General features: G+C 30.6%; 1 protein-coding gene across 1 annotated transcript in view; it reads left to right on the forward strand.

The window, feature by feature from the left end:
- The window catches only part of LOC123670055 (flocculation protein FLO11), a 136950-nt gene that overhangs the window by 19509 nt on the left and 98744 nt on the right, over positions 1-18697 (forward strand). Inside the window, exon 2 of the mRNA XM_045603564.1 lies at positions 14762-14783. The gene's annotated coding sequence lies outside the window, so the exon portion shown is untranslated. The remainder of the gene's footprint in view (positions 1-14761; positions 14784-18697) is intronic.

An 18697-nucleotide genomic window follows, 5' to 3' on the forward strand; every position in this document is an offset into this window, starting at 1 on the left:
CGTTGCTGAAGATCAAGACATGATCAAATGCATAGTTTACGATTCTATAAAGGATATACAGACAAATATTCATTTATATATATAGAATTGAAACTTGGTGCTAGTCTCCTTAAAATACTAAAAATAATTGTGGATAGAACTAGTTTTATCCTAGAATAGATAATTAATTTAATTCTACTAACAGTTTCATTCAAATTAAATATTTAGTTTTTGCTAGTCGCATTTAATCGTAAAGCACGGTTGTTAAATAAATTGTTGTTAAGTAACTCAATCGAATCTATCTCATTACAGGGTATTGACATTAGGTACGTAATAGCAATTGTTTTTATAAAATGCAAGATGATAAAGTGAAAATAATTAATTGGTATTATAAAAAAACTTTCTTTTCTGTGCATAGACCGCAATTACGTAAAGAAATTATAAATAACTTGCAATTTAATTGTGTGTGTATACTTGAACTGTTGCTGCCTGCTTTATTTTACCTGAGTTATAGAATAGCTGATTTGTGTTATAATCGTAATATTTAATAGCCTAGTATAATTTCAGACTTAGGCCTTTAGATTACAACGACCGATAAATAAGACAATTTTATGAGATTAAAGTGTTCAAACATTTTTTTTTCGCTTTACCTTGTTATCAATAAAGATTAACGAAATGACAAAAGCTAAACGAATTTATTTTTAAACCTTCGATCAAATGTTGGCGTAAGCGATGTTACCGATGTCTACCGACCGTCCCAAATGCATTGCAATTACCGACTCTTTGGCAACTCGAAACTGGAAACTAGAACTATTTAAAAACCTGTCCAAATATAAAAGTGAATCACTGTTCGCTGTTTACCAGCCATTAGACATTTATATACTATATTGTCCGTCTATGTGCCAAGGGTTCTAGGTTTAATATTCGTATTTATCCTCTTTTAGTTAGGAAAATACATACCTCATAGTTCTCTCTAAAATATTCACAACTGTAGAATTTTCTCACGTTGATCCTAACCTCATAAAAACGCCTCTTTAATATTTTATGAAACGTAAATTTGTTACCAAAATAACAACAACACAGATTTTAATACATTTGCTAAGGGTTTGTCACCTTTAACCCTGATCAAAATCGAGTTGTTAATGTATTAAAAAAAATAGCAGTTTTTTTTAAATATTGTTATTTAAAACAAATGATGTGTAACATATTGATACATATATCGTAAACCTAGCCGGCATGACATAAACACAAACATTCTGAAATTATTTAAATAAACGATGACTAACAGAGAAAGCGTCAATAAATTAAATCGCTGACCTGTCATGAACACCATAATCACCGCCATTGATGACATAATAATTATTTGTTTTGAAATTAAACCTTACGGCGAGAATTTAAACGAATGAATAAAAAAATTGATTAAGTACGAATCACTAAATGTAGGCTAAAACGGTTGCGTCATTAAAATGAACAATTACAAAGATTTGCTAATATATTCAGTTAGTGCCTTAAACAGTAATCAACAACATCCAATACTCTGTTATAAATTATAACTACAAAAATTTTCTAACGTTTTTCTGTTATAGTTTTTACAATAATTTTTAAACTATTAAGTACGTAGACTTATTTTTGTTAAGTTTTTTTATGGTTTTATTTAAAGATACCCAAAATGTATAGTTAACTTTATTTTGTGTATATGCCGTGACCGCTTACAATTTGTCTCTGGTGGCTAAATGGTTCCATGACCCAAAATGCTCGTCAGTACTCTTTTAAACGGTTATTGAAGGCATTGTGGTATTGACATTAACGATGATTATCGTCATTATAAGCCATCGTTTCGTATACAATCTCACAGTCCCATGGTTCAATATTTTTAATATTTTTATCTAATATATAAAATTCTCGTGTTGCGGTGTTTGTAGTTAAACTCCTCCGAAACGGCTTGACCGATTCTCGTGAAATTTAGTGTGCATATTGGGTAGGTCTGAGAATCGAACAACGTCTATTTTTCATCCCCCTAAATATTAAGTGTAGTCCACCGCTATTTTTTAATTTTTAATAACTTATTTATTTTTTATTTTATTATGATTTGGCCTTGAAAAATACAATCAACCCTAAATTTTCACCCTTCTACTACCAACCCCTATTTTTAAATAGCGTTTAGCGGCAAGACAACGGTTGCCGAGTCACCTAGTATACTTCTAAAGTCTTAACTAGACTTGCTTAGTCATTTATGTATCAAGGTATAATCTTATGTGTCTTGTCCTTGATAAAATACTTATCAGTTGCATATATCATGGGATCAGTAGATACAACTTTTAAATGTTCAATAGTATCTGAATTTACAATTATTCTCTTAGCATAAATCTGAACTTTTTTTTCTTTTTATATCTGAACACTTTAAAAATTCGTACTGGAAGAATTACTTTTTTTATTAAAAAGCTTTTTAATTAATCAAGTCTTTCTCCTCCAGTATATCTATAATTGTAGCAGATCTCACAGATGCCAAATTTGAATGCAGATGAAATCGTAAGGTATGTATGGACAATTAATTTACACGATAATAAAACAGTAACAAATTAAATAAGACATTGTAGACATGATTGAAGATTGAGATATAACTTTTTTTATGGCTTTCTTCAAATAATCTTACAATGAAGCCAAAAATGTGCTTTTTATATTCGCGTGTCTGTCTGTTTGCCTTTTTGTTTGTATCTTAACAAAAAAAAACTTGTCAAAACTAATTAATGAAATTATGGTTTTGAAAAAAAAATCCAAAATATTTTTGGGCTCGTTTTAAAGTTAAAATTACCTAATATGAACCTCAGCTGGCGAATATACTCTATTTTACAGGCGTAATAAAAGGGATGCCAACAGCGAGTGATGTTACGGGTAAAGCTAGTAAAATGATAACTATAGTGACGATTACTAAGGTCGGGTTCAAATCAAATTCTTACATAATTAATGGAGAGTTCGTGTTGAAACGGGTCTAGATCGTTATCTTGTTAGAGATCATCTCACGCATGTTACCTACGCGTCGGGAATATCCGAGCCGAATATCGAACATATTGTGCTTTATATAACTGTAACTGTTAACTTACACACACATAACATAAAAAGTGTTATATTTTAATGAAAATATAAACCTTTTAGATTCTATAAATTTTATTGAACATATACAAGATTAAAAGACAATGATTACTTAAAAATATATAAAATACGTATTTAATCAAATATGAAATCGCTTGTTTGACAAATGAAGAAATAAAAGAAATATGACACTTCCATTAAAATCGATCATTTACTTATATTACCAAATTCATATAATTTAGCATATTGCGACTCAAAACAGATACAATAACATAATAATATTTTAAATTCAATAATTTATTAACTAGTTGCACTATAATTCGCGAGATTATTTGAACTCGGTTTTCGGACTGTAGTACTAGCACTCGGTTCAACCCATAGCATTATTTCCGCTACCGTGCATACCTCAATGATGGAACATAATCTGTTATCGTATTGCTACACAGCTACAGCGCTTAAAGCGATTTTCATAAACAGATTTCGTGTCCAGAATTTGATTATTAGAAGACGAAATGATGAAATGATATTTCGGAAATACGTTTCATTTAAGCTGAAAGCTATTCATATTAACGATTTATTATGAAATATAGATTTATTTGAATAGGGTAGAAATTGTTTGTAATGTAATAGATAATTTTAGTACTTCCTTTTCTGTTCAGAATTTTTAAAAAAAAACATTAAACGAAATCAAACAGCCATAACAAGGCAGCTGTAGACCGATCCATGAGTATAAAAATAAACTCACCTACACAGTAAGTTCCAAAGTAAATAATCTTATAGCAAATAAATGTAGAGCCGGTTTTTTTTGTTCAATTATGCTGCGAAAACTACTGAACCGATCTGAATGATACTTATACCATAAGATGCAGCGTGTTTCGGAGAAGGAATTAGTATATGATATGTTGGTGATTGTGTATCGTGTAAAAAATATGGACGGACAGAGTTTACTAGTAATATATAAACTCAATTTTGAAAAGATAAATGACAACGCTTCGGCAACTGGCGGATCCGCTAGTGATCGCGGATTTGATACTGGAGATAAAAATATTTGTATGGGTCATACAGATATTTGTTGTAGTCTAGGTGTTTGTTCTTATGTTTATTCTATTCTTAATTTTACTACGAGAGCGTTGAGTGTGAAACATTTACTTATTTACGAGTATTTAAAAGTAGCTAAACCATTGAACTCCGTAAAGCAATTGTTTTATAAATATGTCCATTTTTTTTAATTTTAATTTATATAACCTTTTCGTGATAACAGGGAATAAAAAAAATATCCAACTTAGTATAGTCTCAAATTGTTCGAGTGCATACATTTAATACGTGAACCGTAGGTTATATAATAAGGACATTGTATATATACACTTGTAGCGAGACTCGTCTGACAATAGTCACAGACCAAGCAATAACGTCTCTCGCTCTCTCCGACATCATTCAAGCGGTAACACGTTGAGCCACTTTCTTTTGCATACTTGTACGCTGGATGATATCGGAAGAATCTTGAAATCACATACAGGATGTAAACATGTGTAATACATAGAGAGCATATTATAAATAAAATTCATTACGCAAGTAATTAAATATGTAATCTATATAAAGATCGTTCTACGACTAATAAATTAAAATTAACTAGCCTTATGCAAGTTTTTTTTTTTTTTTTTTTAATCTTACAATTGCATTCCAATATGAAATAACAGTTTCATTTAAAAAAAAAACTCGATTTTTACCCATATAGAATTCTCAACCTGCGGCTTTACTGCGTGAGATCGTTGTATTCCAATCCCTAGAGGGCTACTGGAAAATAAATAACCCCTTTTCTTCGAGAGAATGAAAAATATATAAAATCACTTTATTGGTTTTTTTAACAGAATACTTTTATAAATAATAGTAAAGGTAACACGATCCACGTTTTCAATTACTATATTATATAGGTATTTATTTTATTGAAAAGTAAAATTATAAATAGTATTAGCGATAAGTTTGTAATTATAATTACATATTTATTTAGCAAAGACTAAGGCCTTTCAAAGACGTATTTTTATAACTTTTAAAATATTATTATATACTTAAAAATAAATAACATAAACGTAAAATTAGAAGGCCTTCGTTTGAGTGACAGAATTGCAATAAGGTGCTAACTAAAATGTTTGAATTTCCTTACCATAAGTTATACACTCGAAAATGATTCCTCTTCCATGTTTACAATAAATATAAAAAATGACCTTAGCCTCTTTTCTACCTTAGTTTGATTTACACAAATTTTATTTCCAATAATTTTACACAATCGATAATCACATTTATTTTTTTTGTGAAATCGTTACGATTCGGTAATAAAGAAAATACTACTATTTTTTGATTTCGTGTTTGTTGTTTTATTTACCGATTGATTCTATAATAACAGTATTTATATTATAACTATTATAACACTGATTACAAGAATCGAATTACTATTTTTTTTTTTTGTTGTTATAAAACTCCTAGCAAACGTGTTAAATTTAGCGCAAGAGTCGTTACACGTTGTTGAACAGGCAGTAAAAAGTTAAATTGTGTGATTAAAAATGACAAAAATGTGCGCAACTTTTTTGTCATGTGTTCATTTCCTTAAAAACGTTAATTTTAACTTTATTATTTTTAATATTATTATTTGTTATTATTATTAGTAAAAGCTATTACTTTCATTGGAAAATTATAGGTATTGGTATATATACCCGACTAGAAAAAAGGTCAGGCTCAACCAGATCATGTATCTGGACCGAATCAGGTTCGAATGAGGCATGCCTGATCCGGCAAGCTCTATCAGGACCAGGTCGGGTCCAGACAAGGATAGCCTGATGTAAAATATAATCAAGTATGATAAGGCAAAATGGATCAGGACCCGGTCCGGTCCAGATAAGGACAGGCTGATGTAAAATATAATGAAGTATGGCAAGGCATACTAGATCAGGACCCGGTACGGTCCAGATAAGGGCAGCCTGATGTAAAATATACCCAAGTATGGTAAGGTATACTGGATCAAGACCCGGTCGGGTCCAGATCAGGATAGCCTGAAAGAAATTACGCGGACTGAGCCTGAATCGCGCTATCAATGTTTTTAAGCGCACTTAGTATATATGTACACAGTTATCGGACAGTCTAGCAGGGAGTCCATTTCTATACAGTGGAGCAGTCTTAAGTAGTAGGAAATAGTTAATTATTAGAAGTTAATAAATAAAATTTAATTAATAACAAAGTTAATTAATAATATAAAAATAAATAAAAATAGTTGATATTTAAAGTAAAAACATAAATAAATAATACATTGGCAAAAATAAACAGAAATAAATAATGTTAAATAACATATTGATAATATTAATTCGCTTTTTTTTATTTAACAATTTTTTCAAGAATATACATTCGTGTTTTTTAAAAGAACCGGATCAAACCGGCTGATCAGGATCAGATGAGATTTCCTGATCTGAAACCGATCAGGAAATCTCATCTCATCCTGATCAGGTCAGACAAATCTTCTGCGTTACGTACCTTATCCGGTCCAGATCAGGCATGCCCGGTCCGGTCCTTCTAAGGAACACGAAAAAATTTCTACTCGGGTACAGATAGAAGTAGGTAGGATGAGTAGCGTGAGGAAGAAAAAGTTGACAGTTAAATCAAGTTTGTTAAATTATCACTTATTTTATTTTTACTTTATGCAAATGTATATTTTAACAACCAAAAACAAACACCACACATATACGAATATTGTTAATAGTCAACACGTCGACCTGTCACCGTCCTTCAATAATAATCTTCGCTTGCACGTGCGTTTATTTACTTAATATTTTGCAATACCACTACATACATTTTTATTTTTAAACATTATTACCATAATTACCAATAACAAGACTAAATTATCTTCGTCCCAGATCATTTAAGATCTGGAAGTTTACCTTTTTTTATTAGTCCTGACCATTGGTGGTCTACCGACCGATATTAGTAACTTAATACTTTTGTACTCATAACTAGATTATTAGATTAGCAGAAAGTCTTCAATCAAATTTATATTCTCTTTCCTAGTATTATGATCTGATTTCGATACAGAACATCGTGATATACCGTTATATCAATGATGATTTATATGTCTCAAATGTATCGAATTAAGTTACAATTACAAATTATACGCTCAGGAAGCCCATGAGAATTTATTAATGATTATATCGTAATAAATTGGTATCGTTATTTATGTTTGATAAGTGCGATGTTACAATTAAATAATAACACGTTTAATTTCAAGTATTTTTTTGTTATGAAACACGCCTTGTAACAAACTTGAATGCATTGTCGGTAACTCATTATACCTAATTTCGCTCTCACGTCATAGTTTTAACCTCTTGATTAGATCGAATCACAGAGCCTTGCACTGGAATGGAATTAATAAAAACAAGACTTAGTTCCACATACACCTCGCATGACATTGCTTTAATCGATTGCCCTTAAATGCTACCTAAACGGTTACGGTGAATAATTATTTGACAAATAACTTTAGTATATTAATAAAAAACGTAATAATGAAATACGATTAACGAACCCATTGTTAATTAATACTATTCACATGATTTCTTAAATATAATATAAACATTCTTGTCTTTTTCATAATTATCGTAAAATCGTAGAACTATAATTTTTCTACAGTTTCCTCTCAGATTATATATAATTGCATACCAAATATTAATAATGTGTAAAACATGACACAAAAACGACCCCCGACATATGAAGCGTGAGGTCACGTCACGGCAGCGCACGCGCAACATTAGGTAATACCTTTATTTTAGCAGTCGTGACACTGCTGATAGCTTCCTCATGTTTCATATACTATGACGCCATGATAATAGATTTTTTACTCAATGAAATGCAGCAAGGTTAGTATACCTATCCATCAAAATAAAAAAAAACATGTCTGCATATAAATTAAATGGTTTCTTACATGTTGCTCCGAGAGTTATCATCTTTGTTTATTTTTTATCCCGCTAAGATATATTTAAAACCATTGGTCACGCGAAACCTTATCCGTTACAGATCACTTAATGATTTTGAATTCGATATGTTCTTTGTTCAAATTTATTAAGGTCAGATTGTCTCTGCAAATAAAAATTGTTAAAAGTAAGATTTATATGAGAACTTTTCCATTACAATGGCTAGTCGACAGGTGTGCCAAATAAATTGTAGAGTTTTGTCGTTACCGGTGAGTTTGTCCAGTCCAGGCAATAATTCCAATCTGCAACACTATCGATCCTTTTAAATGGTTAAACTTAGAGTCATTATCTTTTAATTTGGGACAAGAAAACAAACAAGACAGTATCAAGTACTAGCAATTGAAGTAGTAATTTTAGGCAAAATTTAATGAATTTACGCAAGATCCCACTGTTTCAAAAGCAATAAGATAGGAAATTCTCATTAAAATTTCGTTAGAAACTCCGATTGAGATCCCTGTTTCTTCGGTGCTGAATTCAATTGTGCCTTTTGAAACTAAATCGCAAGTTTTAACGAATTACTATGACAATAAGGTCTTGACAATGAAAGTCGGCGTTCGAATTCAATTAAATTTGATGGAATGTTGAGGCCTCTGAGGAAAATATGGATATGACAATGTAATTTTATTACTATACCTCATTATAAATTTTGCATTGTATTGTTTTTTATTAAGCATATCAGCTTATTTAGTATACTTTTAGTATCGACTAACTGTAAACCCGTGGTTCTTAAAAGTCCCGGTTTCCAAATCATTTCAATTAATTATTAGCGTATCTATTTTCATCTTAAATGGTTGAGGAGCTAAAGCATGAAAGAGTAAGAAAAAATATGTTAGCAATTATAAACTTACTTAGTCACAACATTTATACGGACGCGGATATGTCAATTATCTTGTTTATCAAAGATTTAAGAGGAAGAATTGAAATGCGCAGTTGGCACATGAAGTTGTTATGATTTTGTGATAACCGTCTCAATAACGAGTTGATATTTATCTGTCGGACGTATCTTCTGGTCAACACAGGTCTGGGCTGGCAATAAACCGCACCCAGGCAGTGACGAGAAGGAACAGCTTTAACGGAACTTGTTACATGTGATATGTATTAAACTTTCGAATGACATACAAAAGTATCGAATATATATTTTTTTACAAGTGTCCTTAATACTTTGTTTTTAATATTAGTAATTATTTATATTATTTAATATTCAACTGTAAATATTAAATATCTCATCTTAACTTTGTTAATTGTTCTATTGTAATACTCATATGGGAAACTGTATTTGGTTAAGTGATACTATTTTTTATGTCATTCTGTACATCATTGTCCGTTTGTTTCCAAAACAAAAGAGGATAAACTCATGTTATTTCGATGTAAGTTTATCTATATGTGTACATTTATATCATTTAAATTCACATTCGACCAAAATAAATATGTATATAATATTTGGATGTTAAATAGATTAATATATTGGAAATTGTCAATTTTCTTATATGAAATATGCTAATGGCAAGTATCCATACGAATCTTACGTAAGAGAGCAAAAACTTTGAGACTGACCGATTTGCGGGCGTCAGGTGAAACGCTCGTTTTCATCCTAACTTGTATTATGCTAATCGACTTCCCTGACTTTTCAAATAGAATAAATTTTAATTTCTTCGCTACGTTCCGCGTTAAGAAGTTACTTTTTCTTGAATCGACAGTACCGATTAATTTTTCAAACTCGCGCTCTTTTTCATTGAATGCAGCAATTTTAATTAACAGTAAAGTTTAACAGCGACTTTACTGATTTTAATTAAAATGAGATCATACTACTCGTTTCGTATGTTTATTAATTACGCTTTTATTTTATACTGATTGAAAAAGAAATCTCTGCATTAAACGACAGTTTCATTGTATTTTCATTTTAATTAATGATATTGTGCGTTATTTATGTAACTACAAACTAACTATTTATTTATTTTCTACGAATATTTTTTTACAAAAAGCAAAAAACATTTATTGTAGTTACATTTTCTTATAAATATTTTATGTATTTCTCAATACATGACGACGATTTGGTGTCTTACAACATTCAGTAACACTACAACTGTTATATCAGACGGACAGTAATCAAACTAATTTTAAAAATACATAATATGTCCTTTTGATATGAAATATAATAATAAAACATCCACTATTACTTGAAAGCGATAATTAAATGTAATGATATAAACATTTAATTTGTTACCAATGGTACTTTCTCCGCAACGTTACTACTTCCGCTAATACACTTATCAGTTCTGGTTATTATTATCAACACATAGATATAAAAACTAGATTAGCCCAAGATAAAAAAGTCGTTTACGTAATAATGTTTTATTCCACTATTTTATTAACTAGATAACCCGCACAATTTCACCCATATTTTACGTTTATTATTACGGCTCCGTATGATCCGTGAATCAGTGTCTTACAACTTCAAACTTCACATCTTAAGGTTACATATAAAACGAAAGTATATTAAAACGCGTTTATCTTGTGACCGAAGTGATTTTAAAACTTTCCTTTGCTTCAGAAAATAGGTGTTAGGTATTTGTAAATCTATTTAGGCCATAACATATCACTGCAAATATTTATGTGTATTTATAAAACAAAGCAGTAAACGCAGCACCCCGTAGACCAAGCTTACTAGTTCTACCAAAAATAAGAACCAAATTTGCAAAAAAAAATATTACTTTCGATGGAGCACAACTTTATAACAAATTACCTTCCTATATAAAAAATGCAAGCTCAGCTCTTAATGGATTTAAGTCTCAAGTATCAAAATATATTTTAGAGAATATCCACTTTTATAGTGATTAAAAAACGACTTAATTATACTATATTCCGTTAACCAAGTACCTACTTATAAGGCGAATATTTGTATTATGTTGTTCTCATGTAAGTGAATTTTCTTTTTGAATATAAATTCTTTAAACCTAATTATGTGTATATTGAGTGGTACTATATAGATGTGTATCAAAAATGTCGTAAATATAAATGACCAACTTCATGTACCTACTCTAGTCAAGGAAAATAAAATATTTTGTAGTTCAAAATCAAACTATTTTTATACAAACTCCAAAGGTCTCTAAAAAAGAGAGTTTATTTACAACGAGTTTGATTACAAAAATTAGCACTGCATTTAATCAAGTTATATCAAAATGGCAATGCGACCTGCGACTTTCTCTTCAACCTCTGACACAAAGACTTCGGAATCCACGCAACTCTTACGTTAAGACATTGAATTCATAATCAAACTTGGTAGTGATATAAATTTCATTTCCTCTTTTGAATTTATTATTTATTGATCAAAGGTTACAGTTTAATTTACTTCTTACAAAATGTTATACAAGATTTCAAAATAAGAACACTTTAAAAATTGCAACAAATCTATAATATTGCAAATTTGTTACGACTTGAATTGTTATAACTAACCTTTATACAAGCATCAATAATCATTTTTCGATTCAGATAAGCGAAAGGTGCATATATAATAATATATTAATACGTAAAACAAATGCGATGAAATTTTGCACACTTATAGGTTATGTAAAGAAGGAATGCAGAATGCAAAATAAATGAAAAATAAATTACATCAATAAAAATATATGACACACACTACCATGTATCTGACACACGCGTATAAATACCCCTGTTTATTATCATACAAGTATAGCCTTTGACAATAGAACCTTAACATTGTTCAAACTTATAGTTTAAATTAATTATGGTCGAATTTCAACCACTAGGAAACCACTAGTACATATTAATAAAACAAGATAATATGATAATTTCTCAACTCTGAGATACTAATGATAATGACAAATGAAAAGGCAGTGATAAGTGAACTCAAATTAATAAAACAAACGCATTACGTGTATGTTATTATGTTGAATAAATAAGTTTGAACTAAGTCTGTAACAATTTCGATACTTTATGACTGAATGTAACTTTTGTGATCAATGAAACATATGTAGACAAAATGACGATTAAATTTAGATGAAATGGCATTTGAAAAATTGGTGTTGATGAAAAAGTAAACAAATCAAATAATATCTCAAGTAGTGTTCCATTCCTGTTGCGAGTAATGCAACGAGAGCTTTTGGAAAACCTCATGTTGTGGGGGTAGTGCAACGCATTGACTCATGACAAAGCAGGCGTCCATGGTTGACAATAGGAAATAAATAAATAACGCTTTTTAAAACCTAGTTTGAGTATTAAAAAATCGTTTATAATATATAAGAACGATTTTTATATGCAATTGATACTTATACTACGTTATATTATACAAATGTACTGTGTATGTAATGTATATATATACACGAAGTCCTCAATATTCATATTTAAGCATTATTAGAAATTAGATCGACACTCGTTGCGGTTTACTCTGCCACGAAACCGGCGGAATAGTGCCATGTAATTCTTCACATTTAGCTACAAAAACCAAATATATATATATATATATATACTATGTAATTCTTCGCGTTTAGCGAATAAAATATATTTTATATTTACTTTAGTATGTAAAAATAAATCGCGAAAGGTTCGGCTGGAAAAATCGTGGCCAAGCTATATTATATTCTGCAACCGCTATTCAAACACGACTTTTACCAGGCAACCCTATGTCACCGTATTTACTTATTAAATTTTATTAGTATTTGTTTATTATTGATATTTATTTTTTAAACATGTGAATGAAAGAAACTAATATCAATATATATAATATAAGTGCACCTACCTGTTTATGCCAGATAAATTATAGACATCCCAACGTTTGCATTTTCACAACACAACACAACACAGGCTTCATACTTTCGTTAGGTATTAACTTTTGTTCTTAAAACTCGGAGGTACATTTGCAAATATATATTTTGGCCAAGAATTTCGATTCAACCTTATCGCGATTATTTTTCTGATATACTAAAATAAATATAAAACAAAATTTCATCAATTAAGTATATAGATGAATTTCGTCTCTTGTTTGGATCTTCTACTAACATGTGTTTTATATTACAAAGCTAAAATACACATTAATACACCCACAATGACATAAGTAGAAATTAGATAAACACAGAGTATTCGATATACAAAACAATCTCATTGGAGGATTGAATAGGCGTTAGTTTGTAACTACACAACCCAAATACCAACCACTTATATCGAATGTGTACAGCCTGGGAAATTAAGTCGATAAACTTATAACCTTATGAAAACCACTTCAAAGTTTCGTAACTACTTTATATTGTATAGGTATATTTGAGGTTATTTTAGATAAGGTTTAAGAATTTCGAGTGCTTTATGGCAGGATAAAAAATAATAATCTTATATTACCAATTTTAAATACAATTATTCCTTTTTCCTTTCATATTTGCAAAAAATATTAATTGTGTGACAAATCATAATCTGATTAATATTAGTCATGTTCGTGTCATGTTTTCAATAAAAAGTAATTAAACGAAAAAGATTTCATCTCATTTTGTTGCGTATATAAAATTCGTTCCTATTATCGTTTTATACTTTTATAGAGTTTTATCTATTTTATCAAATTTCTCCCGAAAACTTCAACAGAATAAAAAAGTTATAACATGATTAATGGATACAGCAGTAAAGAAACAGATTATAAATCTTCGAAACTGAGAAAGCCTTTCACCACTGATTGTTTTTATAATCTTTATCAAGTTAGAAGTTTCAAGTTTACCTAAACTTTTATTGTATTCTTTGTATACAAAAACGAAATTGAAACATAAAAAAAACATTGAAGAACTTTCGTTCGAGTTTCATTTCTATTTAAAGTTTAAAGTGTTAATTTACTTACAACAACATTTACAATAATATTTTTTTTTAATTATTATCAAAGTTAGGTATCATTAAACTGTATTGTTGTAAAAAGAATGACTCAGACCAGATGAAAATGCTAAGTAAAACATTAAACGCCGAGTCACGTCCGTACAAACTTACAATTGCCTAGATTTATAATTCTGTACTATATTGCCGGTAACAAATTCTCAACTTTATGGTAATTTCACAATAATAAAACTAATTTATTCATTGTCTTCGTGTGCTATCCAAGTATTTATGATTCAGTTTAAATTCTTTTCAGATACGTAAGAAGACAGAACATCTGTGATTGTTATTTTAATTGTAAATGCAATCGATACTTGTAATGTAAGCTAAAGTGGATAATTTGATATTGTTGGATCATAAATAGAAATTAAATTCAATAATTCATTAACGTGTTAATGTCACCCGGCTCAATAAATTCGATAAAAGGCGCGTTTTATTTCTGTTAAAATGAAGTTATAAAATTACACTAGTTTTCTTCTGCCAAAAGAATATATAATAATAATTTTAAATATATGGTAATTATATATTATCTGTATTTTATACACATATGTTCATTATTTTAAATATTTTATATAACTATATAGACTGAGCAAAAACAAGTTTTATAGTATGAAAACTTTTCTATAACAGAAATTAAATTACTGGGTGATCAATAATTTACCGATATTAATAATGGCAATTTAAATATGTATGTGTAAATAGTGCAATCAAACTTATCAAATTTATCATTCACTATCGATATACATTTATATTATTGTTAATATTCATGTCTATATTTTTTATTGTATAAAATAATTAATGTTTATGTTATATTTTTGTTTCAGATTAACAACGCATTTGTGAACGGTAAGTAAACTTTATTTAATGTGCACTAATGACCGATGTTTATTTCTAATATTGATAACCAAACTTAAAATTTGACATATACATAGCTACCTACTGATAGTATGCACAATTAAAAATTCATACAATATTTAAATCAGCTGTAAATAAGAAACGTGTAGTGTGTGTAGTGTAGCGTGTAGCCAATCGCTAACAAACTAACAACTATACCATTCACGAACAGACGAGTTCAACGAGATGTTTACACCACGGAACTTAATATATGCGGAAAATAAACTATTCATTCATACTCTCGTAACTTATAAGATGGAGAATTTTCTCAACCCGCTAAATTTAGAAGGAAACAATTTTTTTTCGAACTATACAAGCTTAGTAACAATTGGCTAACTGTGAAATACTTGATCCTAAATAACCTTATTGTGTAGAAATATCAAAACTTCTACTATCTTTTACCTACCGGGTCTTATTCTTGCTCAATGACGAGCTCTTTAATTTGTACCGATGTATGTTTATGGTCTAAATAACTGTCCGTGTAGATCTCCCCACCACGCCTTGGAAAGTACGTAAAGCTGTCAAACCCGAGATATATTACCCACAAACCCTCAGGAAAATAGCGGAAGAGATTAAGCTGAAACCCTTCTCGTATGGAGTGGAGCATAACCTTTTTTCGCTAACGGAATATTAACACTTTTTTTTAGTTCAGACCAGTATTGCCTCCTACTGAATTGAACTGAATCAGCCTGTAACATCCTACAGCTGCATATAGACCTCATACGCAATATAGGATAAGGTTGTAGCTTAATCCACTACGGTGGTCCACTGTGTGTTAGCTTATTACTTTCCTACCACGATAAATGATAGTTATCAGATATCTATAAAAACAGCTGGGACCACACTGTTACATTGCTTCGTACAGTAAAATAATATTTTCCTCTTAAGTGCCCTTTCGTCTTAATAAAATCACTTGTAAAACAATCGTGACCCTCGTGATCATATCAGGTGTATGCCCATGTATGAAGCGAAGCATTTCCATTAATAAATAATCAGTCGTTTGCAACTTAAGGCAATAGATATGTATAAACAGCACTTATATGTTACTCTTCGTAAAAACTGTCAGTTGCTTACTTATTCAGGGCTCCTTATTTATTTATTTTTTATCTGCGTATAGCGTTACATAACTTCATATTTTGTTTACGTAATAATAGTATAAAAAAATATATTAGCGAAAGCTTGTACACTTTCACGCTTTTAAACTAATGAAGTATTTCTCAATGTAATTCAATATCTAAATAAATGAAAATCTAAATGTATACACTCTGACCGCGAGCAAGACACAAACTGACAGACCCGCGAGACATAGTCAGTAAAATACAAATTTAACGCGACATTTAAAGTCAATCAACTAAATCACCCTCGAATATGGAACGCAAGATGACGACTTTACCATTTACTGGTGGTCACCCAGTGGTCGAAATTTGACCATAAATAATTTAAATTATAAGTTTGAACATTATTAAAGTTATGTTGTCAAAGACTATATTTCTATAGTAATAAGCAAAAGAGTATATATGCGTGTGTATGTGTCTGTGTGTGTGTGTGTGTGTGTGTGTCAAATACATGGTAGTGTGTGTAATGATTTTATTATTGATTAAGTGCGTAGTTAAAAAAAATATTAGTATTCTGCACTCCTTCTCTATACAGGGTGTCCCAGAAATCAACGTCAAGCCGGCAATGAGCGATAGGCCAATTGATGGTGGTTATCAGAAAAATAAGAAAAAAAATATTTATGAATAATTTAAAAAAATAATGGCTTTTTAAAAAAAATCGAGAAATTGACACCCTGTGACAGTCTTTCAAACTTTGTGACTAGAAACCTTGACTATGCTTTGTTTTTTTTGTGTAACGGGTCCCTGAATAACTGTTTTATTAATTGTAATCTAAAATTAATACAAAAATGCCTCAGCTTTAGAAAAACACCATTTTATTGCGCAACCATTACGCAAAAAAGATAAGAACATCTATCTTTATGTGACTGTCTTGTAAAAAAAATGTACTACGCTCTTTTGGCAAGTGGCTTTAAAAGATGGCGCATTTAGTCTGGATTCTAAAATGGTACTACATTTAGTAGTTTACACCTATAATTCGGTAGGAAAAAAATGTAAACCAAATGAAAGTTAATTATTTTTATATCACTCAAATTGCTATGGACCGCGTTTGAGTACGAATGCTATAATATAGTGACCCTATTGTGCCGTGTGTGAGTGAGACAGACAGTCATAGTATTGTGAAAAGGTGGCGCATTTAGTCTGGATTCTAAAATGGCAGTACACTTAGGAGACTACACCTAACATTCGGTAGAAAAAAAATGTAAACCAAATGAAGGTTAATTATTTTTATATCACTCTAATTGCTATGGACCGCGTTTGAGTACAAATGCTATAATATAGTGACCCTATTGTGTCGTGTGTGAGCGAGACAGTGGCACTAGACTTAGAAGACTGTTACCTAAATTAGGACAAAAAAAATACGGTTGAAATAAAATTCAGTTATTGGAATCAAAGTTTATTCATTCATAACAAATGTTCAAATTGTTTGCCTTCGGCCGAAATGCAAGCCCTACATCTTCTTAAAAAAGAGCGGTTTACAAGACGAGCGTACCTTTTCGAGTTGATCTCTTCAACAGCTGCCGCAATTTTTTCTCGTAATTCGTTTAAACTTTGAAGTGGTTTAAAATATACTTTTTCTTTTAACGTTCCCCAGTAAAAGAAGTCGACTGGATTTAAGTCCGGTGAACGGGCTGGCCACGAAATTGGACCAGACCGTCCTATCCATCTACCTCGGTATTCTAGATCGAGAAATTCTCTGACTGAGCGAGTATAATCTGCTGGGCAGCCATCTTGTTGAAACCAAATGCTTCGGTAAATGTCAAGTGAGACGTCTTCCAGTAAATTTGGTAAATGGTTTTCTATAAAATCCAGATAAACCTCGCCGGTCAAATTTTCTGGTAACTCGAATGGCCCAATAATTTTTCCATTTAAAATGCCGGTCCACATATTTATTTTAAAGCGATACTGAGATCGATCTTCTCGCATTAAGTGTGGATTTTCCAAATGCCACTCGTGCAGATTATGCAGATTCATGTATCCGTCTCTTTTTAGGGTAGATTCATCGGACCATAGAATTTTGTTTAAAAATTGCGGATCTTCCCTATACTTTTGCAACATCGTTTGACAAAATGCAAGCCTTGCAGGGTAATCCTGGGGCAGGAGACTTTGTACTCGTTGTACATGGTACGGGTGAAACTCGTTTCTCTTTAAAATTCGGTGTGCTGTACTTTTTGACACCCCCGTCCTTGCTTCAATTAAACGGACTGAGGTACTCGGGTCGTAACTGACTTCTTGCAAGACCATGTCTTCATTAGAAGTATTCGGTCTTCCCTCACTAGTCACTTGGTTGGGACTGTCTGTCTCGCTCACACACGGCACAATAGGGTCACTATATTATAGCATTCGTACTCAAACGCGGTCCATAGCAATTTGAGTGATATAAAAATAATTAACTTTCATTTGGTTTACATTTTTTTCCTACCGAATTATAGGTGTAAACTACTAAATGTAGTACCATTTTAGAATCCAGACTAAATGCGCCATCTTTTAAAGCCACTTGCCAAAAGAGCGTAGTACATTTTTTTTACAAGACAGTCACATAAAGATAGATGTTCTTATCTTTTTTGCGTAATGGTTGCGCAATAAAATGGTGTTTTTCTAAAGCTGAGGCATTTTTGTATTAATTTTAGATTACAATTAATAAAACAGTTATTCAGGGACCCGTTACACAAAAAAAAACAAAGCATAGTCAAGGTTTCTAGTCACAAAGTTTGAAAGACTGTCACAGGGTGTCAATTTCTCGATTTTTTT

The sequence above is a fragment of the Melitaea cinxia genome, chromosome 4 (assembly GCF_905220565.1).
Source record: "Melitaea cinxia chromosome 4, ilMelCinx1.1, whole genome shotgun sequence".
Lineage (NCBI taxonomy): Eukaryota > Metazoa > Arthropoda > Insecta > Lepidoptera > Nymphalidae > Melitaea > Melitaea cinxia.